At 50.5% G+C, this 26,273-nt stretch overlaps 1 protein-coding gene and 1 long non-coding RNA gene across 2 annotated transcripts in view; both read right to left on the bottom strand.

Annotated features, from left to right (window-relative positions):
- Positions 1-13,478, bottom strand: part of DEGS2 (delta 4-desaturase, sphingolipid 2) — a 34,728-nt gene extending 21,250 nt beyond the window's left edge. Inside the window, exon 1 of the mRNA XM_021679840.2 lies at positions 13,337-13,478. The gene's annotated coding sequence lies outside the window, so the exon portion shown is untranslated. The remainder of the gene's footprint in view (positions 1-13,336) is intronic.
- A 1,570-nt stretch (positions 13,479-15,048) lies between these two features.
- LOC110571673 lies at positions 15,049-16,583 on the bottom strand. Its single transcript, XR_002479802.1, has 3 exons — positions 16,560-16,583; positions 16,368-16,462; positions 15,049-15,172 (listed from the first exon to the last, which is right to left on the bottom strand). It is a non-coding gene; the product is annotated as an uncharacterized LOC110571673 (long non-coding RNA).
- Positions 16,584-26,273: the final 9,690 nt, after the last annotated feature.

Genomic DNA, 26,273 nt, shown 5'->3' with positions numbered 1-26,273 from the left:
CCCCCATGTTGCGCTCAGTGAGATGTGGGTCCCGGCTCGGCTCTGCCCTCGTTTAGCATCACACCTGCCGGCTTCCTCCGCCCCAGGACGGGGTCAGGAAACTTCATTTGCCGTTTACCCCAAGACTCAACCTGTCTAGATGAAACTAGCCCAGTGCCTCCATTTCACAGATAAGGAAACTAAGGCCAAAGAGGGGACAAGTCAAAGGACACACTAGAGAGACAGGAGGCTGGAATAGGAGTTGAACATACCTGACTCCCCATCCGGCGCCCTGGCCAAGTAATTCCCAAGTCCCCAAGCCAGGCGGAACCAGAAAGACTGACTTCAAGATGGTGAACTTGATCACAGCACACGTGACAGCCTCCCCACTACTCCCCTGGACCCCTGCAATGACAGGGAATACGTATTTGTCTGTAAGGTGGTGTCCTGGGTGGGATCCTGGACCAGGAAAGGGGCATGAGGTAAAAACTTAGAGAATCTGACTACAGTATGAACTTCAGTTAATAATAATGTACCAATAGTGATTCACTAATTATAACAAATGCACCATACTATTATAAGATCTTAAAATAAAGGATGTTGGGTGTGGAAGCTTTGTGAACTCTTGATGCTATCTTCCCAATATTTCTATAGATCATAAAGTTTGTTTTTTTTAATTTTTTTTAAAGATTTTATTTATTTATTTGAGAGAGAGGATGAGAGGAGAGAGAGAGCACATGAGAGGGGGGAGGGTCAGAGGGAGAAGCGGACTCCCCGCTGAGCAGGGAGCCTGATGCGGGACTCGATCCCGGGACTCCAGGATCATGACCTGAGCCAAAGGCAGTCGCTTAACCAACTGAGCCACCCAGGCACCCCATAAAGTTTATTTGTAAAACGAAGTTTATTCTTCAAAAATCTTTGTTATAGGGGCGCCTGGGTGGCTCAGTCATTAAGCGTCTGCCTTTGGCTCGGGTCATGATCCCGGGGTCCTGGGATCGAGCCCCGCATCGGGCTCCCTGCTCCATGGGAGGCCCGCTTCTCCTTCTCCCACTCCCCCTGCTTGTGTTCCCTCTCTCGCTCTCTCGCTCTCTGTCAAATAAATAAATAAAATCTTTAAAAGAAAAAAAATCTTTGTTATACATTGTATGTTGTAGCCACTCCTCTGACTACCCCCCCAAACCTTCCCGGCCCCCATTTCTCCTGGGAGGAGCAATAACCTGGGTGGGGGGGTTCACTGACTCTCAGGAGGGACCCCGACTGTAAGCCTGGGTGTCTTCCACTGCCTGGGAGGAGTGGGGGGTACCGACACCCGGAAGTCTTAACTGTAGTATTTGCTGTCCCAGCATGAAGCCCTCTTGTGCCACATGTTCGCAGGTTGTTCTGGGGGGGCGGGGGGGGGGGGCGGAAACAGGCCAGAATGCATTCTGTACAGTCCCTCCGCCCCTGCCTGAAGCCAGGGGAAGCTAACAGCCCGTGACTCACAGTCAGTCCACACGGGAGGGAGTCACTGCGGGAAAGAGGGGAGGGCAACCACCCCAAGAAAGAGAAGAACTTCCCACCTGGCAAAACAGAGCTATCAGAAAAGCAGAACCAGGCTGAGAAACGAGAATGACATTTTCATTTCAGGAGACACACAAGGCTGTTGCCATTTCACCAATAAAGTAAATAAATAAATAAACCAGAGATAGACAGGTATAAGTGGCTTGTTTAAAAAAAAAAAAAAATCTTCTCTTAGAAGAAAACATGGGCAGGAAGCTCTTTCACATCAATCTTAGCAGTATTTTGGCGGGGGGGGGGGCAGTCTCCCCAGGCAAGGGCAGCAAAAGGTAAAATAAACAAATGGGATTGCATCAAACTAAAAAACCTCTGCCCCAGTGAAGAAAATCATCAGCAAAACAAAAAGGTAACCTACTTAGTGGAAGAAGATATTTGCAAGTAATACATCTGATAAGGGGTTAATATACAAAATATATAAAGAACTTACACAACTTAATATTTAAAAAACCACTACAATATTATTGACTGTGTTCCCTATGCTGTACATGACATCCCCATGGCTTCTGTACTTTACAGCTGGAAGTTTCTACCTTTTCATCCCCTTCACTCTTTTGCCAGCCCTCCGAGCCCCCTCCCCTCTGGTAATTGATGGTTTGTTTCCTGTCAATAATATTGTAGTGACTGTGATATGAGGAATTCTTAATCTCAGGAAACAAACTGAGGGTTGCTGGAGTGGGGGGTGGGGTGGGAGGGATGGGGTGACTGGGTGATAGACACTGGGGAGGGTATGTGCTCTGGTAAGCGCTGTGAGTTGTGCAAGACTGTTGAATCTCAGATCTGTACCTCTGAAACAAATAATGCAATATATGTTAAGAAAAAAAAAAAAAGAAGAAGAAGAAGGTAGCGGGAGGGGAAGAATGAAGCGGGGGAAATCGGAGGGGTAGACGAACCATGAGAGACGATGGACTCTGAAAAACAAACAGGGTTCTAGAGGGGAGGGGGGTGGGAGGATGGGTTAGCCTGGTGGTGGGTATTGAGGAGGGCACATTCTGCATGGAGCACTGGGTGTTATGCACAAACAATGAATCATGGAACACTACATCTAAAACTAATGATGTAATATAGGGGATTAACATAAGAATAAAAAAAATATATATTGTAGTGACTGTGTATGGTGAGAGATGGTAACTGGACCCATCGTGGGGACTGTTACGTTTAAAAATATTGAATCACGGGGCGCCTGGGTAGCTCAGTCGTTAAGCGTCTGCCTTCGGCTCAGGTCATGATCCCAGGGTGCTGGGATCGAGCCCCGCATCGGGCTCCCTGCTCAGTGGGCAGCCTGCTTCTCCCTCTCCCCCTGCTTGTGTTCCCTCTCTCTCTGTGTCTCTGTCAAATAAATAAATAAAATCTTTAAAAAATATATTGAATCACGGGGCACCTGGGTGGTTCAGGCATTTGAGCATCTGCCTTCAGCTCAAGTCATGATCCCAGGGTCCTGGGATCGAGTCCCATGTTGGTCTCCCTGCTCAGCAGAGAGCCTGCTTCTCCCTCTCCCTCTGCCGCTCCTCCTCTCGTGTGCACTGTCTGTCTCTCAAATAAATAAAATCTTCTAAAAATCTTTTAAAAATTAAAAAAATAAAAATATCGAATCACTGGGGCACCTGGGTGGCTCAGATGGTTAAGCATCTGTCTTCGGCTTGGGTCATGATCCCGGAGTCCTGGGATCGGGCCCCACATCAGGCTCCCTGTTCGGCGGGGAGCCTGCTTCTCCCCCTCCTTCTACTGCTCCCCCTGCTTGTGCTCTCTCACTCTCTCTGTCAAATAAATAAATAAAATCTTAAAAAAAAAATCACATCACTGCGATCCCAGGACCCTGGGATCTATTTAAAAATAGGCAGAGGAGCTGCCCATTTAGGTCTATAGGATGTTGTGTGTCAGTCATGCTTCAATTAAAACAACAATGCTGTTGTGAAATGGAAGCACATTAAAGAAAAGAGACATGAGGACAGGTACAGAATCCCGAAATCTGTCCCGAGAGATTTCTAGAAGGATAGAGAAAGTGGAGGAGGGGCAACACTGCGTCCGCAGCTTTATTTTCTTCACAGAAGTCATCTCTCACTGAAATTGTAATTATAATTTAATTATATGGCAGCATGATTATTCCTATCTGAAACAAATCTTTATAGCATGTGCTTACGTGCTTGATTATTGTCTGTTCCCTCCTTTGGAGCGTCTTCTTCTCGTGGGTTCGCCCCTCATGTCCCTAATGCCCAGAACAAGGATACCCTCAACAACAAATTACTAAATAAAACAATGGATGAATCCCGGCAAACAAGGAATAAATGGGGATTCCCCAGATCAGAAGACCTGAGCCTTCCGCCTGAAAAGCCTTAAGGGTGTCACCAAGATTGGAACTTGGTTCAACCACTTTGGGTAACTTGCAGCAACATCTCCCAAAGCACTCACAATTCCTTGTGAGGCAGGAATTTCACTGCTGGGCACATGGCCCAAAGAAATGAAAATAGATATCCACCAAAGACATGTGTAGGAATATTCATAACAGCTTTACTGGTAAAAAGCCCCATCCTAGAGACAGCCCCAACCTCCCACCACAGCAGAACGGAGGGAAAGACATCCCGTGGTCAGTCCACGAGCTGGAATGGTGTGCACCAATGAAACAGAAATGCTCTACGCACACCAAAAACCGTGTACTATTCATGCCTTCTGGATTTTCTCTAGCTCTCTCTTTTTTTTTTAATGTTTTGGTTTTTAATTTACATTTTTCCTATTTTTAAGTCTAATTGCTTTTTTTTTTAAGATTTATTTATTTATTTGAGAGAGCAAGAATGAAAGAGAGAGAGTACACGAGAGTGGGGAGGGTTAGAGGGAGAAGCAGGCTCCTCGCTGAGCAAGGAGCCCGATGCGGGACTCGATCCAGGGACTCTAGGATCATGACCTGAGCAGAAGGCAGTCCCTTAACCAACTGAGCCACCCAGGGGCCCTCTTTTTTTTTTTTTTTTTTTTTTTTTGAGTAATCTCTACAACCAACATGGAGCTCGAACTCATGACCCCAAGATCAAGAGTCACATGCTCCTCGGACTGAGTCAGCTGAGCACCGAGCGCCGATTCTCTGTATTTCAGATGCTCTGACATCCCTGGACCCTGACAGACTGCCCCTCCCAGGGCTAACCAGGTCCAGTAAATGCTTAGCCTGGGAGACTTCTCCATGCAAACTTACCAGTCCAGAGCCCATGCACCTCACCGCCTCCTCCAGTGGCTCACACTCGGGGCCAGGGTTCCCCGGCCCTCATCACCCCAGAGCCAGGTTCCAGACAACTCAACAGACAACTGGAATACAATTATTCAGACTGGCCAGTCCTAAACCTGTTTACCCTGCCTCACCACTCCTTCCCGGGGAAACCACATTAAGGCACCTGCCCAGGCTTTCCTGTCGCCCCCTTGGCTCCTCCCCAGCTCCCCTCCTCGCCCCTTCTGCTCCTGCCTCCCACGGGTCCTGTCCTGGGAACTATACCTAACAAACTCTGGCTAATGGCAGTCCTCTCCTGATCTGCGGGCCTCACCGCAATAATAATAAAATCAACATTATAAAACAAGCAGGGTGTGAGCAGGGAGGCCCGGCTCAGACTGGGCTGATATGTCCCTAGGCTGCCCGGGGCCCACCTACTGCCTGCACTGAGCGTGAGCTGCAGCCTGGCCAGGGACCACCAGCTGGTGCCACGGCGGCTGGCGCACTTGCCTGGTGTGGCCGCGGACTCCCACCTGGACCTCGGAAGCGGAGTCCTCCCTAAGTTCTGGTCTGAGCTGTTACCTGCCTAGATTGTAGGATGACATTGCAGGGCACCCCCCTTTTCTAGGGGTCTAGCTGAGTTTCTGAAAGGCTCCTCTGAAGGCACAGAGGTATGCCTTACTTCCCTCCCAGGGCCGTGGCAGGGCATGCGCGGGCAGCACCGACAAGTGGTGGGCAAACCGAGGTGCCGTGCTCCCTACTTTTCAGCCTGCCCAGAGGAGCGGGGGTGGGGGGGTGGGGAGCACTCCTTCGAGGTACCGGTGAATTTCGAACCACACACTGAGTTAGCGCAAGGGCACCCCCCTCAGGGACCATGGCACCCCCAGGTCCCTAGTTGTGTTGTTTGCCTGCTAAAGTCCTGACTCCTCCCCTGACTTGGTGGGGTAGGAGGGACCACATCCATAGAGAATTTGGAGGGAGGGAGGAGGGAGACGATGAAGGGGTGGAGGAGGGAGAACAGGGGGAGAAGAAGGAATCACCCCAGCTACTGGCTGTTGCCTAGAGGCAGGCAATGAGCCCCCGTACCCCAGACCTAATATTGCTAAAATTAACTCCACCCACGGCGCCTGGGGGGGCTCAGTCGCTTAAGTGTCTGCCTTCAGCTCAGGTCATGATCCCAGGGTCCTGGGATTGAGTCCCACTTCGGGCTCCCTGCTCAGTAAGGAGCCTGCTTCTCCCTCTCCCTCTACCCCCCGCAACTGCTCATGATCTCTCTCTCTCTCTCAGATAAATAAAATCTTTAAAAAAAAAAAAATTAAGGGGCGCCTGGGTGGCTCGGTCGTTAAGCATCTGCCTTCGGCTCAGGTCATGATCCCAGGTACCTGGGATGGAGCCCTGCGTTGGGCTCCCTGCTCCGCGGGAAGCCTGCTTCTCCCTCTCCCACTCGCCCTGCTTGTGTTCCCTCTCTTGCTGTGTCTCTCTCTGTCAAATAAATAAATAAAATATTTAAATAAATAAATAAATAAAATAAAATAAAAAAGTAACTCCACCCAATCAACGCCAGTAGAGATTTTGCTCTTACAGATTTGGCTAATGTGTTCTCCTCAGCACCCATTTCAGTGGCGCCTCAGCCTGGCTGCCCTCCCCCTGCAGGGACACATACCTTCTCCAGGCTTCTCCGGGGGCCTCAACAGCTTCGCCTGCACACACCATCCTTGCAGACAAGACCTGACCACATCACCTTCCTCCAGGAGCACAGCTGTGACGTTACCGGGAGGACCAATTCCTCTAGCAAGATTCATCGGACAGGCTCCTTCAGGTCTTACAAACCAGCATCCTTTTTGGCTTCTGGCAGCAACATGTTCCTAATTTAGAAATTCTACCTCAATCGAACTCAGAATCAGCTCACGGTCAGCAGGGCCCCTCTAATGAAAGGCTCTAAGATCCGTCCAAATTAAGTCAACAGGAACTCCCTGCCAGGCCTCCGAGACTCCTTCACTGTAGAGGCCTGGGCAAGAGAGTCCTCTCCTGCCCCTGAGGTCTCTGGACCACCCAGGATGGCCCTTAGTTGTCCAAGGGCTTCTGATGCAAGAAACTGCCTCTCTTGTCCTCATGCTAAACACCATTAAAACCAAAACTGCTGGCTACATACTGGGCTTTCCTAGAAATAGAGGCACTCACAGACCCTGAGCCTGGGACCCTCCCAAGGCAGCTGCCCCTTTGCTGGGGTCATAGAAACTGCACCCCACAAGCTCAGCACGGCTGATGAGGCCTCCTACAACAGGAAGGAACCAGACCTGGGCCCTCTGGCATATTCCACCTGGCCTCCCCTGTCCTCAGTCCCTGGCCAGGTACCATGTGTTCCACCCAGGAGAGAGGTCACCCCTCCCCCAGGCCCCTTGACTAACCAGGAGCCCCCCATTACCTGAATGAACATCAATGACAGCTTGTTGACTGTGTGAGTTGTACCACCAACCATCATAAAGATGACAGCACTCATTAGAACATTGCTGCTTTTCATCTCTTAGGATGTTCCAGACAAAGGTCAGAACCCAATGGTCAACACAGTTGGCCAGACTTCAGGCAGTCATCTTGGCACTGGAGCTCTGGCCAACAACTGGCCCCCTCTCTACATTGATTATACACACTGTTGAGCCATTGGCTGAGGGTAAAGGACTCAGAATCTCTTGCCCCACAGGGATACCCCAAATCACACCTGTCTCCCCATATCCGAAGGCCACAAAACAAGGCCTGGCCAGCCCACTTCTATCCCTTCTGGAGTTAGACAGGACTGGTAGTAACCAGGTACACATTTCAATTCTCAGAACAGGCTCTTGGGAAAGGCACTCAATAGAACTTTCCTGTCCCTGATAGGGCCAGAGAGGTTGAGCTCAGAGATGTAATGGTTTCCTCAAACATTTTCTTTTCAAATTCCAATCCAGCAAATGGACCCCAAACAGGGCCTCTTTCTTGCCCCAGGCCTTAATCTCTCTTAATTCAAGATCCTTGGCCAACTCAAAACTCAATGTCAAATTTAAAAACGTCCTACAGGGGCACCAGGGTGGCTCAGATGGTTAAGCGTCTGCCTTTGGCTCAGGTCATGATCTCAGGGTCCTGGGATCAAGCCCCGCATCGGGCTCCCTGCTCGGCGGGGAGCCTGCTTCTCCCTCTCCCTCTACTGTTCCCCTGCTTGTGCTCTCTTGCTCTCTCTGTCAAATAAATAAATAAAATCTTTAAAAATAAATAAATAAATAAATAAATAAATAAATAATAAAAATGTCCTACACTCCCTTTCCTACATTTAAAGGGGGATTTGTCTCCCCTCCATGGTCATAAAGATGCATTACATATTGTATACAGGCCTCTAATATTGTCTCCCCCCATCTTTATAAATTTCCAATCTTGCCCCCATCCCAGAAGGGCTGGAGGCCAGAGTGAGGGCATTTATTCTCCTAGAACCCATCAACCATAGGTTGTCCCATGGGCCAGGCAGCTGCTCATCTGATACAGGGCCCATCCGAGCCTAAACTTACATACACACGGAATAAACACAAAACCTGTCAAGTGCAACCATACACCATTCTGATGACTACTGTTCTCATTACTGTCTATCTCGGAGCTTTCATTGGTTTGTAATCGAAGATCCACACCCTCCAAGTGAGCCATTGTTTCAACCAGGCATGAGTTTGCTTAATACATGCCCCACAACCCAAAGACCTCACCACTTTGCTATCACCAACCAAACCAATGACTGAGGCAACGAGCCCGCAGTAAGTGGCCAGATTGGAGGGCCTGCCTACAGGCTCACGCTGGAACCCCAGCCCAGCCTTGTCTTACCACCACAGAGCCACAAGGCCAACAGCCTCATCTCCCTGAGCGGGGACCCAGGCCCATATTTCAGATGACCTCTCCGTGGCCCAGGAGCTGGCTGCTGGAGATGACCGGGACAAGTTCACCCCGACTCTCAAACCCCTGCCCCAGCCACACCCACAGATTGCCTCTGCTAAGGCACAAAGTGGACACAGACCCTGACTGCTTTCCTTCCTTTGGGATTAGGGATTCCATGATGTTTCGGAGCTTGCTGTCTGCTTCGCCAGGATCCTGGTTAACTTCTTGCTCTCTGGAAACAGACACACCTACCCGTATGTGCCAACACTGCACGCCCAAAGGGAAATCTGGCCAAGGTCACTATTATCTGGGTCAGTCTCACAATTAATGGAGATAATGCTTTCCCCCAGGGGGCACCTGCCTCATACTAGTGAGCCCCACAAGCCCCTTGGGGAGAGGACTGCCTACCCCCCTTTCAAAGGTCCACACCCTCCAAGTGAGTGCCTTTCCCTACTAACCCTCCAGCTTTGCACCAAGACCCTGCGGTTCCCTCACCATGACCACAGCCACCCTCCCCCTGGTTACAACAGCACGCCTCCTCACACAGACTTTACTAAACCAGCAGTTCATACTCCCAACAGCCTCACGGCTGGACCTGCAGCCTGACCCCCCAAAAAACCCACCAAGAAGTATTAGTGAAAGAAAATGAAACCAACAACTATATACATATGCATGCTTTTAACAATCTACCATCCCACTGAGCTATTGTTAGAAACCCTGGGAATTTCAGATTGACTTTCTTGGACAGTGCCCTATAAGTAAGAAACTTAGATATGGGCCAGCCCAGAGGGGCTCCTGCTATTTCTACTGGTGTCACTCCTTTCTACTCTTATGATACAATTTTTTTCTATGCTGTTCAGGAAAACTTATACCCTACTCTCTAAAAGTCCCCTTATCATCACCACAAAGATTCCTTAGTGATGTCAAAGCATCAGAGGGCGAGGGCACTGCACTAATCATCATGCCTTCTTCTTTTCTGTAATTCTCAAGGTTATGCTATCTTGTTGGCCCTGAGGAGACTGCCCCTTGCAGGGCCAGTTCCTAGATATAGTTAATGACTAGTTTGGAAGGGTGCCTTTCACATGCAGATTTATCAATCCAGAGCCCAAGCACCACAATAGGAAGGAATAACAAAGTCAGAGGACTCATTAACTACAAGACAAGGGTCCTGGGATCAAGCAATGGGCTCCCTGCTCAGGCTGGGAGTCTGTTTCTCCCTCTCCCTCTGCTGCTCCCCCTGCCTGTGTGCGCACCCTCTCTCTCTCTCTCTCTTTTTCTCTCTCAAATAAATAAAATCCTAAAAAAAAAAGAAAGAAAAAAGCAGTTCAGTGGAGAAAAGATAGTCTCCTCAGAGAGACCATCCATCGGACGTCCATATGCAAAAGAATAAATGAACCTAGACCGGACCTGACACAAAAATTTACTCAAAATTGGGGCCCAGGGGCGCCTGGGTGGCTCAGTCGTTAAGCGTCCACCTTTCGCTCGGGTCATGATCCCAGGGTCCCGGGATCGAGCCCCACATCAGGCTCCCTGCTCCGCAGAAAGCCTGCTTCTCCCTCTCCCACTCCCCCTGCTTGTGTTCCCTCTCTTGCTGTGTTTCTGTCAAATAAATAAATAAAATCTTTAAAAAAGAAAAAATTGGGGAGCCTGACTGGCTCTGTCGTGGAGTGTGCCACTCTTGATCTCGAGGTTGTGGGTTCGAGCCCCACGCTGGGTATAGAGATTATTTAAAAATAAAATCTTTTTTTTTTTTTAAGATTTTATTTATTTGACACAGAGAGAGAGCACAAGCAGGGGGAGTGGGAGGCAGAGGGAGAGGGAGAAGCAGGCTCCCCGCCGAGCAGGGAGCCCGATGTGGGCCTCGATCCCAGGATCCTGGGATCATGACCTGAGCCGAAGGCAGACGCTTAACGACTGAACCACCCAGGCACCCTAAAAATAAAATCTTAGAGAAAAAATTTACTCAAAATGGATCACAGACCTAAATGTAAAATGCAAAATGACAAAACTTCTTGAGGAAAATATAGGAGAAAACCCACATGACCTTGGGTTTGGTGATGACCTTTTAAATAGGACACCAATGGTACAACCCATGAAAGAGAAAAAAATACATAGTTTCAACTTTATGAAATGTATAACTTTGGTTCTGTGAAAGACAATGTTATATGAAGGTGAAGACAAGCCACAGACTGGGAGAAGATATTCGCAAAACACAAGTCTGATGAAGGACTTGAATCCAAAATATATAAACAAATATTAAAAGTCAGCAGTAAATAACAACCCAGTCAACAAATGTGCAGAAGGGGCGCCTGGGTGGCTCAGTTGGTTAAGCGACTGCCTTCGGCTCGGTCATGATCCTGGAGTCCCAGGATCGAGTCCCACATCGGGCTCCCTGCTCGGCGGGGAGTCTGCTTCTCCCTCTGACCCTCCTCCCTCTCATGCTCTCTGTCTCTCATTCTCTCTCTCGCAAATAAATAAAATCTTTAAAAAAAGAAAAATGTGCAGAAGACCTGAACATACAGCTCCCCACAGGAGACAAACAACAATGGGCGCCTGAAAAGATGCTCAGCGTCATTTGTCATCAGGGAAATGCAAATGAGAGCAATAATGAGATACTACTACACACCTATGAGAATGGATAAAATCCTCAACACCTACAACACCAGCTGCTACTGAGGATGTGGAGCGACAGGAACTCCCATTCCTTGCTGGTGGGGATGCAGAATGGCATGGCCGCTTTGGAAGACAGTGTGGCAGCTTCTTCTTTTTTTAAGGTTTTATTTATTTATTTGAGAGAAAGAGAGAGAGAGTGGGGGAGGGGCAGAGGGAGAGGGAGAAAGAGTCTCAAGCAGACTCCCCACTGAGCGTTGAGCGGATGCAGGGCTCGATCTCCCAACCCTGAAATTACGATCTGAGCTGAAACCAAGAGTTGGACGCTTGCTTAGTCAACTGTGCCACCCAAGCACCCCAAGTGTGGCAGCTTCTTACAAAATTAAACATGGTCTTACCATACAATCCAGCAGTTGTGCTTCTTGGTGTTTATCTAACTGATGTGAAAACTCATGCCCACACAAAACCTTCATGTGAACGCTTATAGCAGCTTTATTTCTAGTTACCTAAAATCTGAAGCAACCGAGGTGCCCTTCAATAGGTGCATGGATAAACAAACTGTGGTCCATCCAGACAAGGGAATATCAGTCAGAGATAAAAGGAAATGAGGTAGGAGCGCCTGGCTGGCTTGGTGTTTGGAGCGTGCAACTCTTAATCTTCGGGTCATGAGTTTGAGCCCCACACTGGGTGGAGAGATTACTAAAAAATAAACTTAAAAAAAAAAAAGGAAATGAGCTAACAAGTCACTAACAGACGTGGAGGAATCTTAAATGCATACTGCTAAGTGAAAGAAGCCAGTCTGAAAATACTATGTACTGTATGATTCCAATTATATAACATTCTGGAAAAGGTAAAACTATGTAAACTATAAACAGAACAGTAGTTGCCGGGGGTGCTGGGGGTAGTGAGGGTTGAACAGGAGCAGCACAGGGGAATTTTTAGGGAGGTGAAATCATGGTGTAGGAGACTGTAACAGAGGATAGACGACATTAGCGTTTGTCAAAACTCAGAGACCTTGATATCACAGAGCGGACCTCGATGTACACACAATTTTAAAAAACCATTTAGGAGTCAGGAATCCCAGGAAAGAACACAGAATGCAACAGAAGAATCTAATTGATGAGAAACATCTGAAACAGCTTTGCTGAAGGGCAGGGGAGAATCAGATGCTGCCCTGAGTAATTTCGGAAACGATAGTCGCAGGACTGTACTCTAGTTGATGAAGTTGCTTCCCATGGGAACAGCAGTTAATAACTCTAGAACCACTAAACATGTACTGGAATTGAGCAATTAAGTTAAAAAAAAAAAAAGGCAGATATCTGGTGAGAGCCAGGTTTCTCCAGCTTGGAGCAGAAGATTGCAGATAAATAGGGGAAGAGGCTAGAATGTTTCATGTGGTAACTGATTAGAGGTGGAGACACCAATATAAATGTTTAGCTTAACACAAATAGAGATGATTACTTGTAGAAATAATTACAGATGCGTATACACAGGAATTCGATACATAAACATATTTCCTTGCTTTATCAGCCAACAGCACCCAGAGCAAGGACATCCCAGTAGCTTTGATCACCTGTGACCTTGATTTCTAATACCCTTCCCCAGTAAAAGGAACCAGGGCTCCTTGGAGAAATGGCAGATTCTAAGACTGGAGCAAGAAATATACGAGATGAGCCTGGAGCATCTTGCAACTCCGGAAAGTAAGGAAGTGCTCAGAACACACACACACACACACACCACATACACACACACCCCATACACACGCAATGATGGGGTACATCAAAGGGACACAGGAGCCGACTGCAAGAGCCCCCAATGGCCAAAGCTAGAACAATTTGAGTAATAAAATAATAAGACAGCATTAGATTATAGCCCAAAGTATTAAATAAATCTCATGAGTCCATACTCATAATATCAATAAATAATTGAGTAACAAAATGGAGAAGAGAGATCTTCCATGCAAGGAATTCCAAAGAATTTAGGCAGATACCCCACCTTCAAGGAGGTGGAGCACAACTCCCTGCTCCTCAAGCATGGGCTGTACAGTGACTTCCTTCCAAAGTGTGGAAGCTGGGAAAAGAGTCACCCTGCAGTGGAGAAACCTGGCCAACGTACCTCTGCCAAGTGACCAAGGTCAACAGGAACAGTGATAGGTCAGGTTGATAGGATGCACCCTTGAAATGATGAAATCATCTGATGAGTAGGGCACATCACCTCTGTGGTCTTCCTCCCCCAAAGCCATGACTCCAGTCCAATCCTGAGGAAGACACATCAGGCAAATCCCAATTCAGGAATATGACACAAAATACCTGGCCAGGACTACTTAAAACTATCAAGATCATCAAAAGCAAGGAGTGGCTGAGAACGTGTCACAGCCAAGAGGTGCCTAAGGAGACACGACGACTGAATGCAATGGGGTGTCCTGGCTGAGCTCCTGGAACAGAAAAAAGACGTTAAAGAAAAAACTGAGGAAATCTGAATGTAGTATGGATTCTAGTTAGTAACAGTGTATAAAGATCTTATTAGTTCTAACAAATCTACCACACTAACGTGAGATGTTAACTGAAGGGAAGCGGCACCTAGATGGTTCAGTGCGTAGAGCACGTGGCTTTTGATCTCTGGGTAGTGAGTTCAAGCCCCTTGATGGACCTAGAGATTACTTAAGAATTTTTTTTAAATAAACAAAAGGGGAAACGGGAATGGAGATACAAGTTTTCTGTACTATCTTCCCAGTAATTGAGCAAATCTAAAACCGTTCTAAAATTTAGAAGTTTATAAAAAAAAAAAACACCAAGTAGACAAAAGCATACCACTCTATGTTTCCATTCAGGAGAAGTTCAAGAATAGTTAAACTAGTCAGTGGTATTAGAGGTCAGAACAGTGGTTTCTTCTGGGGATGAGAAGAAGCAGGGGAGTGGAGAGGGCCTCAAAGTGAGTGGTCTGCATCTGTACCCAGGTGGTGACTACCCCAGTGTAGACTAAGGTAAAACTTCATTGAGCTGTATTGTTAAGATGTGTGCATTTTATATGTTACACCTTAATTCAAGTGAACACAAGGGGTGCCTGGGTGGCTCAGGTCATGATCCTGGGGTCCTGGGATGAAGTCCCACTTCCTGCCCCCTGTTCAGTGAAGAGCCTGCCTCTCCCTCTCCATCTACCCCTCTCGCCCCTTCATGCTCTCTCGCTCTCTCACTTGCTCGCTCTCGTTCTGTCTCAAATAAATAAATAAAAATCTTTAAAAAGAGTGAACACAAAGTAAAATAGTAACAACAACCAAAAAGCTGGACATCACCATCTAGAAACACTGTACAGAAATTTCTGAGCGCCCACTGAAGAGAAAAATCCCAAAAGCTTCCAAGAAGAAACAGAAAAGGCATTACCTGCAAAAGAACGCGGGTCACCCTGGCCACAGACCTCTCACCAGCAAGGCGGTGGGCAGGAAGGTGGCGCGCAGGAAGGTGGCGGAGCAGGGGGTCCTGTCCGCCCCCGGGTGCCTCTCCCACCGCCGCCCCCCTGCCCGCCCCCCCCACGCATGCGCACGCGCATGGGCGCACGTGCACCCCCACACGGCTGAGTGCACGTGCACACCCCTCCCTGTGTCCCCAAATCTCTCATCCCGCCCACCTGCCTCGTCTGTCTCCAATCTCTCATGCCCAGTCCAAGAGCCGCCTCCTCCCAGAAGCTTCCCGAGCTGTCGGCCCGAGCTAGAGGCTCATCCTCTCCGCTCCCCTAGGCACCCTGCGCTACCTCTGTCATCCGCAGGGGTCCGCGGGGAGAACCGGGCTGCTGAGGCCGGGAGCGCGTGGGACCTGTAGGAAGTCATCAGCTGCCCAGTGAAGCTCACCAGATCACCCGGGGCCTCCTCCATCAGGCCCTGGGGGCCGGGCCAGCAGAGAGCCAGGCCCTGAGATTGAATTCACGGCACCTCTTAATTCATTTTCAGACCTGTGGCTTAAGGACAAAATAAAAACCGGTTGGAGAAGTCGGCCCTGTTTTGGGGAGGGGAGGAGGATTTCAACTGCACATCACATACAAACAAACTTAGTCGGGTGTGGACATTCGGGGCATGTCATGTGCTATCAGCCCCAGAAGCTGGGCCCTTCTCCAGCTCCATGCCAGGGCCAGCCCGGTCAACAGTGACGGTCCCTGAGCTTTGCTATAATCTGGGAACCCTCACTCTCCCATGTCACAGTGGAGGAACCAGGCTCAGCTAGAAGCAAAGGCATGAGCTCCGGCCCCGGCCTGTCTGGCTCTTGCCCACTCCACCAGGATTTTGACGGCCATGGAGCTGTAGTTTCCAAATCAAAGCTCTAGAATGTTCTCGGCTCCAGGGCTGGGTGTGACAGCGTGGTAGGTAGGCACTGGAGCAGCCTGGGGTTGGCACACTGCACACTCATTCCCCTCCTGTTTCCTGCCTGCCACCTGTCTGTGGGTCTTGTCAGGATTCACCCTCCACGGGGCCAGCTCTTGGCCCTGACAGTCTGCAGGGAGAGACCCATTCGGAAACTCAGATCGCGTGGGGGTTGCTGCTGGTACAACCCAATGGAAACCCAAGTCGGGGCCTGGAGCTGGTCGGTGGACCGAGGAGGCTGACGGTCCAAAGGCTGGCAGGGAGGCAGGAAGATGCTCAGCTCCCCAGACCCAACACCATACTCACCATGCAAGTCATTGTCAACCACTCGGCCCCACTGATGGACTCTGCTGGCCTTAGGGTCACCCTCCCGGTTGGAGTACAGTGGATTTGAAGAGGAAAACCCCAGAGCTCCACAGAGTGGGGAGTAATGTGGAATGGCAGGCAGAGTGAGTGGGGCCCCACACGTTCAGACACACCAAAGACCCTGGACATGGCAGAGCCCTCTCCTTAGGGGTCTCAGTTCAACAGGATTGCATTTTCAGGGGGATATCCACGTTTGTGGCTGACACAAATCTGGAGAGCCCCAAAGGCCTCAGACATGTCCCTCACAAAGGTCCAGGGTCAGCCCCTGCCCAGCTGCTGACCTCTGCCTTCTCCTCTGGTCCGCTCTGCCCTCACGCCCCACCCCCCATCTTCCTGAATCCCAAGGCGTGGGTGATACCCCAAGCCCGCCGCGTGCAGGGCACCCTGTCACCACCACCCAAACAGCCCTGGCAATGTGTCATGGGCCACCTTGCACCTTCAGCCCTGCCTCAGCCGCCACGGGAAGGATGGGTTGGAGACGTGGAATGCCTGCCGATGGAGTGGGAGGAGGAGAGCCAGAAAACCTGCAAAAAGACACGGTGTGTATAGATTCGTCACTGGACACGTGTCTGCCTGGATACACCCATGAATCCATATGCAGCACGGAATATTCCGACCAACCTCTTCCTGCAATCCGAGGGTTCCCACGGTGTGTCTGTCGGTCTGTCTGCGAGCGTGGTGGTATCTGCACGTGAGTGTGCGTGGTGTCAGGGCAAGTGCTCTGGAGAACACCTGGAAGGAATCTCCCAAGCCGGAGGCAGGGCTGACTTCCCGGAGATGAGGCTGTGGGACCAGGGTTGTTGTTTTAATGCCTCTGCTCTGTTTTTACAAGCGCAGATCATTTAAAAGAATAAAAGCTATATCTAATTGATGTTTTAAAACTAGCGGACCCCGGGCGCCTGGGTGGCTCAGTTGGTTAAGCGACTGCCTTCGGCTCAGGTCATGATCCTGGAGTCCCGGGATCGAGTCCCGCGTCGGGCTCCCTGCTCGGCAGGGAGTCTGCTTCTCCCTCTCCCACTCCCCATTTGTGTTCCCTCTCTCGCTGTGTCTTCCTCTGTCAAATAAATAAATAAAATCTTTAAAAAAAAAAAAAAAACAAAAACCGCCAAAAAGCCCGAGGCCCCCCTGGCGCAGGCGCGGGGCGCTCTGGCTGACCTCCCGCCAGCAGGGGGCGCAGGGCGGGGAGCGGGAGGAGGGCGAGGCTCAGGGATGCTGGCCCTGAGGGGTCCGCTAGTTTTATACAGTTTTTTTTTTTTTTTTTTTTTTAAAGATTTTATTTTTTTATTTGACAGGGGAAGAAAAAGCGAGAGGGGTTTTTTTTTTTTTTTTTTTTTTTTTTTTTTTTTTTTTTTTTTTCGTCAGGCTCCCTGCTCAGCAGGGAGTCTGACGTGGGACTCGATCCCAGGACTCCGGGATCATGACCCGAGCCGAAGGCAGTCGCTTAACCAGCTGAGCCACCCAGGCGCCCCGGCCCCTAGGCCTTTGCGTCGCGGTTACCTCGCGGTTACGCCCCTGGGAGCGCCGCCCTCAGGCCCAGAAGCCAGGCGCCGCCCAGGAACTTGCCTCCGGTTTCTGGCCCCGGGGCTTTCCTGGGGCCGGGATGTGCCTGTGGCCGGTAGGAACGCAGCGCGCGTGCCCAGGGGCCTCCATCCCACCGTCCCACAAACGAGGACCACGGAGGCAGAGGGCGTCTCAACACTGGGCAAAAGGAGGCGCAGAGAAATTCGCTTTCGGAATTCTTATTTTAACCTCTTTTCCACTGGTCTATAGGTCCCCTATCTGGGCGGACCCATGGTAACACCCCCGCCCCCGCCCTGTCTCCACCCTGGGATACTGTCAGGGCTCTGTGCACCCCCCCGAGTGGGGGTGGGGGTGGAGGGGAGAATCGCTGGTGGCTAAGACAAGTGCCATGGCCTGGGGTTGGGGGACAGATGAGTCCTGAAGTTGTGGGTGGGTCTGTGGGTTCGGTCCTCCAAGGACAAGGGAGAGAGAGTTCCTGACCGAAAGAAAAGAGATTCCCAGCAGAAGAAAGGCCTGGCAGTGGGAAGGAGCCAGCTTGCTGTGTTCCTGGGTGGGGAAGGGTCATTGCAAGAGGCTTGGGAGGGTCTCTAGCGGTTGGGGGGTGAGAGGAGGTATGGAAGAGATGCAGCCACAAGAGATGACCATTAAAAGTCCTGTAAAACAAATCCATCCACGAGTGAATCCTCCTTGAACATTTCTTCTTGGGTCCCCCGCTCCTGGGGCCAACTTGGCAGCGGCTGGGTCAATGACACTTACCCCTCTGCAGAGAGCAAAGGCAAATGGGGGACTGCAACTGAGACCTTGAAAGAGACAGGCATATTTAGCCTGTTGGTCACTGATTGAGCCAGGGGCTGCCAAGCCTCTTGTCTGCCCCACCAGATATTGGCTCCCCTGGAGAGTGAAGTGCAGGAATGGCCTGCTCCAGGAGGCAAGACTAGACAGCATGCCTAGGACTAACCCTTGTGCTGACTTAATCACCTTGTAGGCTGAGGGTCCTGGCTCATTCAACCCTATCTGCCTACCCGGCCCTGCCTGCTTTTAAACCGCACTCACTGACTCACCACACCCCACCCCTATTCATCCATCTGCCAAAGAGAAGGATTTATCGAGGGCCAGCACAGGGTCACACAGAGGGTGGAAGGGAGAGCCTAGAGCTGGGGTCCTATACCTGCCCCTAAAAGAGTCTCAGCATTCACCAGCACCACCCCCAAGCAGGGTGTTTGACCAGCTTCAACCAAATCTCCCTTCTGAATGCTCTGCTCATCCATGTAGCCCGGTGCCTTTCACGCTGGTATGCCTTTGTTCAGGCAGTTCCTCTGCCTGGAATGTCCTTGGGCCTGGCAGAAGTCCCACTCACACTTCAAAGGCCACTTACTTGGTGAAGCTGTCCCAGACACCTCTCCTAAGCATGGCTGTCCTTGGCCCGGACAGGTGGTCTTGTCTCTGGGTTGTCAGCACCAATATGGGGCACACAGTAGGTATCTAATAGGTGCAGACTGAGTGCATTCCTCATCCACTCACTGAATAAAGACTCAGTCTGCACTCTGAGCCTTGGTTTCCCAGCTGTGGAATAGATGCTGGGAAGAGCAACCATGGCCTGTCCCTCTAGAAGTGACCTGGTGCACAGGGACCTTTGGGAAAACACCCCCTAGGAGCCTCTGGGCTGCCATCAGCCCAGAGATTTCTATCTGCAGACTTTGGGGCAGGATGAGGGGATGTTTTTTCCCTTCAACACCAAACCAGGGGCATCTTGCATGTCTCACCTCCTAGGTGCCCAGTCTAGACCACAAAGGACAAGAGCAGGAGTCCACTGGACAGTAGAGACACCAAGCCTAGGCAAGGAGCAGGCCCTTCCCCAGGCTGGGTCAGGGAAGGGAGGACGGGCAGGCCCCAGCGTGACCCTACGGGAGGATCACAGCCACCAGCCCAAGGTGACCCAGGATGCTCCCAGGGGCATTTATAAACAGCCAAGCCAAAACACAGATACCAGCGACTTGAAAAATGAGCTCCTTGGTGCGCTCCGATGTTCTGATTTCCACCCCCAGTGACTTTTTCAACAACAGATTGGGTTCAGGTCACAGTCTAGTATACAAAAAAAGCTGAATGGGTCAAGTTCCCTCAACCAAGACTCTATTAACTAACCACTTGCCATGCCATTATTATCATTACAAGAACATATAGATAAATAACATATAATAATGTTGAGTGAAAGGAGCTAGATCGGAGAGAGCACACACTGCACGATGCCATTTAAATAAAATACCAAAATCAGGCAAACTTAATCTGTAGTGGCAAAAGGCAAAATAGCAGTTGCCCCCAGTGGAGGCTCCTGGGTGCCTGAAATGTGCAATCACTTGATCTGCATGGAGCCACAGGGTGGACCTATGGAAACATTCATCTGGTTGCTCACGTAAGATTTTGTACTTTAATGTAAATACACCAATAAAGCTACTATAATAACATACCACGAGGACTAATGTTAGTTCGAGCCCCTTCCATGCTGGCAGGCAGGGCTGTCTCCACTGCTGAGGCCCCAGGGCCAAACACAACGCTCTCCACCCATCCTCACAATGGGGAACACTCATCAATATCCCCATTATACAACCATGGAGACTGCAGTTCTGTGGAAGCCATTCCTGCTGGACTCCAAAGTTCTTCCCAGAAAGTTCTGTGGCCACCCCAGCTCTGGGAGGGGAGGCAGAGATGTGAGTCAGAGGATGGAGCCTGAGCTTCCAGTGAGCACCTGGGCCAGCTACCATAGCCCGGATGTGAGGAGCCAGAGAAGGAGGAACGGAAGCTTTTGGGAGGTGATGTGCAGGCTGAGTCTTAGAGAATGGGTGAAGTTTCGGCCAGCAACAACAGCCGCCCGGGTGGAAGAAACAGCAGAAGCAAAGGCCTGAGGGAGGGGAGTACAGGGTGTGGCAGGACAGGGGTGCCCTGGTCGGGCTGGCACACAGCAGCTGGAGGCTCAGCAGGGCAGGTGTGCCTGGCACAGCCACAGGCCGGAGCCGGGGAATGCTGGGGTCTTCTGGGAACTCTGGAGTCCTGAGAAACGTCCAGAATGCTTTAGTAAGATGGTATCAAACATGATTTGCTTTTGAACTAGTGTCAGCCAGCTATGCCCAGATTCAGAAAAGAGGTACGTCAGGCAGGATGGATCTGAGGTCATCTACCTAGGCACAGAGACTTGGGCCGCCAGAAATCCAGGGTGACACAACCCAGCCCCTCCACCCAGGTGGCTCCTGTTGAGACACGCATGGCTGTGGTCCTTGGCAAGGACACCGGATGCCTCCTCCAAGTGGTGGTAGGGAGGACAAGGATCTCAGGCAGCCTGGGCAGGGACATAGGGACATAGAGCTCAGAGGGATGCCCTTGAATTCCATCTCAAGCATGGCCACTGTTAGCCCTCCTCAGGGAATGTGGGATGGGACAGAGTTTTATCTTCCTTGGAGAAGCTGTTACTACCTCAGGGGAGCATCTTAAAATCGATGACATCTTAGACACAAGGATGTCTATAGGTATATATCATGTTTGTTTCCACTTAAAATTACACTGTGATAAGGATGGTGGAAGGAAGGAGAGAGAAAAAACTTAATAGTGTCATCATTACTCATAGTTGGGAGCCAATAGATAATCTTTAGAGAAATAAAGGATGAAGTGTATTATATAAAATTATAAAGGTAATCACAAGTACACAGCTACAAAATTTCCAAAGTATCAAAAGAAACACTTGTACCCAAATTAAGCAAATATTTTATAACCTACAAAAATAGAAAGCATAAAATGACTTAATTGAGACTGAGACAGATTTGTCACATTGATACGTGTAAATGGGTTAACTCATCTGTACAAGGAAATGCCTGTCAGATGGTTCACATTCAGCTGTAAGCTGCAGGCAAAAGACACTCCCCAAACAAGAAGACTGAGAGAGAATGAAAATAAAAGGATGGTGCAAGGGGCAATGCCAACAAACAGAGAGCAGCAGTCAAGTTGAAGGCAAAATATTGTTTGTGGTCAAGAGGAACATCTTGTAATGATGATAAATGCAAGTCACAATGATGATAGAACATACCTACTGTATGCTAAAGAGCATACATTAATATGTATGCATCAAATAACACGGTATCTGCATTCATACAATTAAAGGAATACACGGAGAAAGAATAAAAAGTACATCAGTAGTAGGAAGTATTTTTTTTAAAGATTTTATTTATTTATTTGAGAGAGAGCGCGCTAGATAGAAAGAGAGCACAAGAAGGGGGAGGGGCAGAGGGAGAGAGAGAAGCAGGCTCCCTGCTGAGCAGGGAGCCCGATGCGGGGCTTGATCCCAGGACCCGGAGATCATGACCTGAGCCGAAGACAGATGCTTAACCAATTGAGCCACCCAGGCGACCCTATAGTAGGAAGTATTTGTTTAAGATTTTATTTATTTGAGAGAGAGAGCACGTGTGCCGGGGAGAGGTCCGCAAGGGGGTGGGGCAGAGGGAGAGGGAGAGAGAGAATCTCAAGCAGACTCTGAGTGCTGAGCCCGGAGGGTGCAATGCGGGGCTCAATCTCACCACCCTGAAATCATGACCTGAGTGTAAACCAAGAGTTGGATGCCCAACTGACCGAGTCACCCAGGTGCCCCGGTAGTAGGAAATTTTAATACATCTCTCACAGATATGTGTACAAAAAAATTAAATAAGGGGTGCCTGGGTGGTTCAGTCGTTAAGCGTCTGCCTTCGGCTCAGGTCATGATCCCAGGGTCCTGGGATCGAGCCCTGCATGGGGCTCCCTGCTAGGCGGGAAGCCTGCTTCTCCCTCTCCCACTCCCGCTGCTTGTGTTCTCTCTCTTGCTGTCTCTCTGTCAAATAAATAAATAAAATTAAAAAAAAATTAAATAAGATTAGAGAAGACCTAAAAATGTAATTATTGAGCTACCTGTAATTACTTTATATCAGACTCTCTACCCTAAAAACAGACTACTCCTTTGTAACTGGGCTTCTGAATATTCACAAAGATTGACTATATGTTAAGTCATTTTTTTAAAAAACCAATATATTCCAGGGCGCCTGTGTGGCTAAGTCGGTTAAGCGACTGCCTTCGGCTCAGGTCATGATCCTGGAGTCCCGGGATCGAGTCCCGCATCGGGCTCCCTGCTCGGCGGGGAGTCTGCTTCTCTCTCTGACCCTCCCCCATCTCATGCTCTCTCTCTCATTCTCTCTCTCTCAAATAAATAAATAAAATCTAAAACAAAAACAAAAACCCAATATATTCCAAAAAGTAGATCTAGAACATTCTCCAATCACAATGTAAATCAGAGCAGAAATTAATAACCAAACTACAAGGCAAAACAAAACCAAAAAAAAAAAACCTTACTACCTGTAAATTTTAAAACTCTTAAGTTGCTCTGGAGTAAGAAAGGAAATCAAGTTGAAATTTCAGGATATCTAGAAAACAACCATAACTGAAACACTGCATATCAGAATCTAAGGTAAACAGCTAAAGCAGTACTTCAGAGACAAATTCATAGTTTTCTTTTTTTTTTTTTTAAAGATTTTATTTATTTATTCATGAGAGACAGAGAGAGAGAGAGAGACAGAGGCAGAGGGAGAAGCAGGCTCCCTGCGGAGCAGGGAGCCCGATGCGGGACTCGATCCAGGGACTCCAGGATCATGACCTGAGCCGAAGGCAGTCGCTTAACCAACTGAGCCACCCAGGCGCCCCAAATTCATAGTTTTCAATACTTACATTAACAAGAATGAATGAAAATTAATGAACTAAGTACCTAATTCAAGATAGAAAACACACACACACAAGAAACAGGATGGAAATAATAAAGATAAAAGTGTAAAAATATGATTTAGAAAAGAAAAACAACAGTAGAAATAATCCAAATAAAATAAATCCAGTAGAAACAATTTTTAAAAATTTTTAAATAGCTGGGGCCCCTGGGTGGCTCAATCCGTTAAGCCTCTGCCTTCAGCTCAGGTCATGATCCAGCCGGCAGTCCGCTTCTCCCTCTCCCTCGGCCCCTCCCCACTGCTGGTGCTCTCTCTTCTCTCTCTCTCATAAATAAATAAAATCTTTAAAAAAATTTTTTTAAATAGTAAGTCAGTAGTTGATCTAGTCAAAAAAAGAAAGGAATAAGAGGTACCTGGCTGGCTCAGTCGGTGGAGTGGGGCTCTTGATCTCAGGGTTGTGAGTTCCAGCCCCACACTGGGTGTAGAGATTACTTAAAAGTAAAAAAAAAAAAAAAAAAAGAAAGAAAGAAAAGGAATAAAATCCAAACACACTAAAGAAAAGGATAAGGAGGTACACTTTTCATTGCACCACCTTTGGTGCCTTTGGAGCTGACCTTCTGGAGGGGAAGAGGCCAGAGCAAGACAAAGCACTAAGGTCCCATTTCACGTGCCCTGCTTTGGCAAAGCCCTGCTGCCACGCGGGTGAGAGGCCTCCGCAGCAGCATCTGCTGCCCTCTAGGAGAGTCCGTTTTCCAGAAGATCCGCTCCGTGCGCGTCCCAGAGCGTTTCCTGACTCCTGATGCTAAGTTGCATGCTGTTTCCCTGGCTTGAACACTGGGGGCTAGGGTTGCCCCCGTGGACGCCTTCTAAGCAGGATCTCCCTTCCCCCCACCCCCCGACCGTCTGAAGGGTCCAGGCCACTCGGTCGGTCCCCATCTGGACCCAGCGGATGGGGGTCCGGAGAGGCCAGGGGGCGCTTGCCTGTCTCCCAGCCTCCGCACTTCACGAGGAAGGTTCGGCATTGGCGGGGGCCTCCCCACCTGCATCTCCCTCCAGTCAGCTGAAGGTAGGTGTTGAGAGGTGGTCCCGGCCAACTTCCGCCCTTTACCTCGCCTTGATGGACCCCCAACGAGCTTGGGGCCCCGTCTTTGCGGGGGAGGCGGGCTTGCCCAGGCCGTGCCCTCTGGGAGAAACATCCCCAAATAACGATACTTCCAGGCCGGGAGATCGGGAATGCCAGGGAGTCCGCCGCCGGACTGCAGGGAAGGCTTCCCGGAGGAGGCGGCCTGCAGTTTGGGACCTCACAAAGGGGGAGGAGCGTTGTGGGGGAGAAGGAGAAGGGACCTGTAACTGCAACGGCCCCCTCCAACGACCCTCAGAGGCCAGGAGCTGAGGCTCGGCAGGGCGAGGTAGGACGGCGACAAGGTACCAGGCCGCACAAGAAACGACGACGGCCCGGGGACGCCGGACGCGGGGCGGCCTCGGAGAACACGTCACAGGAAGTTCGTAGGAACTGGTCATCTGGCCAAGTGGACGTCCCGGGAATTGCTAATCGCCGACTTGCCTTGGGGCCGGAATTCGTGCTTCCGGGCCGCCTGACTCGCCTGTGCCGCCCCCTGCCGGTGCTTCTGTCGGCGGCTAGCGGCACAGTCCCGGCCGGGGCCGGGGTGGGCGGGGCTCCGGGTCCGAGAGCGGCGATTGGCCGCTCCGCATCAGGTGTCCCCGCCCGGGCCAACCAGCGAGGGAGGCGGAGCCTCGCCGCCGGGCTGTGGGCGGGGTGGCAGCGTTGACGGCTCCGCCCAGAGCGGTGGGGTGTTGGGGAGAGCGACCTGTGTCTGCTCCCGGCCTCGCGGGACCCCAGGCCCCAGCGCCTTGGAGCCGCCGCTCCCGCCTCCCTTCCCCACCCAGCGGCCGTAGCCAAGTTTTCAAACCCCGAAGCGGCTTTCTGGGGATAAAGACACAAATCCTTGCCAGGGCCCAGGCCCTTCGGATCTCAGCCCTGAGGTCTCCGGGTCCCTCCTGTGGCCTCGAATTTCCCGCCAGCTCCTCTGCTCCAGCTACCCTGGCCTTCTGCCACCAGCTGCCTCCAGCCCCAGGCCTACACCCCGGCCTGTGTCCTCTGCTTAGCCTGCCCTTCCCCCCACTCCTCCTCCTCCTTCTCCTGGCTTGCTCTGGCTGATCTTTCCAGAGCCTGCTGGCATGCGGTTAAGGTTCCACTGGGGGCTGGTGCAGACCCTGGGCATCTTCCTTTTTCCCTGCAGGGACCGCCTTGCCCTGGGCTGCTGGCCTGCTTGTATACAGCCCATGATCTTTCATCTCTCTATCTCCCCACCCCAAGCAGACAGCCTGGTACAGGGTAGGCACTTAGCCCCTGTGCAGATATGAACCAAGGAAGAGAGATGATGGCTAAGGAACTAACACCCCTGGGCATCACCTGAGTACCAGACCCCGTACCAGGCACGTCACAGGGCTGACTACAGTTATGTGATGGCCCTGGAAGTGAGGAACTGGGGTCCCCTCTTCCTGGCGAGTCAGGGAAGGCCAAGAGGCTGGATGGCTGGCCCAGGTTTCCTCAGCTGCACTGGTTAGGGGCAGGACTGGCGGGCTGGGGACACCCCCATGCCAGGCAGCCTGGGCCTTGGGTGTCTGCTGGAGAAAACTGATGGGCAGGCCCCCCCCCCAGGGAGGGTCAGGGCCTGGGGCAGATTGGAAAGGGAAGGGGACTTGGGGAGGTAAGTGCTGTGTGCGCTCAACCCAGCCACAAGCCTCCTCTACTGTCCAATGACTGGATGGCCACCTTGAAAATCCTTCAAAGCCCTTGCTGCCCCCCTCAACCCCATCTCATCAACTGCTACCCCAACCCCTTCTCCAGCTACACTGACCCATGTCAGCTCCCAGACCAAGGCCCCTGGGCCTTTGCACATGCTACTCCCTCCTGGGTCCACCTAGTCCTGCCCCCATCACGTCGTCAGGACCTGTGCCTACTTTCCAGACCAAATCTTGCTCAGCACCGGCCCCACCACAGTCCTGAAGACAAACAAATGCTGAGATCTGAATTCAAACCCAGCCCTTCTGCTTGACACACGTG

The sequence above is a fragment of the Neomonachus schauinslandi genome, chromosome 9 (genome assembly GCF_002201575.2).
Source record: "Neomonachus schauinslandi chromosome 9, ASM220157v2, whole genome shotgun sequence".
In the NCBI taxonomy this organism is placed as follows: Eukaryota; Metazoa; Chordata; class Mammalia; order Carnivora; family Phocidae; genus Neomonachus; species Neomonachus schauinslandi.
Note: the sequence above shows the minus strand (reverse complement) of the source record. Positions and strands in the feature narration are given on the sequence as shown.